The following is a 939-nucleotide window of genomic DNA, read 5'->3' as shown; positions in this document are numbered from 1 at the left end:
CTTCCTTCCTTCCTTCCTTCCTTCCTTCCTTCCTTCCTTCCTTCCTTCCTTCCTTCCTTCCTTCCTTCTTTCCTTTCTTTCTTTTTTTCTTTCTTTCTTTCTTTCAGCATTTCTGAATTGTCTTTGCAAAATTTATCAAGCTGACTGCAATGGAATAAGGTTTACAGATCCAGAATAATCAATGACCTTGGATTTTGATTAGTTCAAACTGGAGATGTGGGTGTATGCTTTCTACAAGATGCTCAACTAAAAGATGATTATGTGTCATGTATGACAAATTAATTGTGCTGATAGTTGCTCATAATTAATAAATATAATGAAAATTAGCTATTTTGCTCTCCTTGGTTTTTCAGCCAATAAATTTAATTCATTATTCTTAATCCCCAGTCCTAAAACGTATATAAACCCAACATCTCCTAAAGTCTCTTTTTAATATCCTGAATTACCTTTTCTTGCATTTTTTCTAATCAAGAAATTTTGACTTATCTGTCTACTGAGTCTCTGTCTGTGTCTATTGTGTTCTTTTCTTTTATTTTATTTCATTTTTAATTTTATAATAGGTTATATTTACATATTTTTGTGCAATTTTCCATCTAAGTTGCAATTGCCTTGGGTTCCCCATTACCAAATCAACCATGTGTCTTCACCATAGTCCAGTGCATTTCCATTCCCCCCACTGTTTTTGATCCCACTCCCCACTCCACCCCCACAAAATGTCTCTGGTATATAGCTGTTCATCATTATCATTGTTTTATTGCCTGTTCCATTATATTCCTACTATGAGAGAAACCATTCGGTATTTTTCCTTTTCTTTCTGGCTTATTTCACTAATCATGATCTTTTACAGCTCCATCCATGTTGCTGCAAAAGACACGTGTTTCTTTCTTTCTTTCTTTCTTTCTTTCTTTCTTTCTTTCTTTCTTTCTTTCTTTCTTTCTT

This window comes from Condylura cristata, unplaced genomic scaffold, assembly GCF_000260355.1.
Source record: "Condylura cristata isolate star-nosed mole 26May11 unplaced genomic scaffold, ConCri1.0 scaffold00015, whole genome shotgun sequence".
NCBI lineage: Eukaryota > Metazoa > Chordata > Mammalia > Eulipotyphla > Talpidae > Condylura > Condylura cristata.
This window is presented reverse-complemented; position numbering follows the sequence as displayed.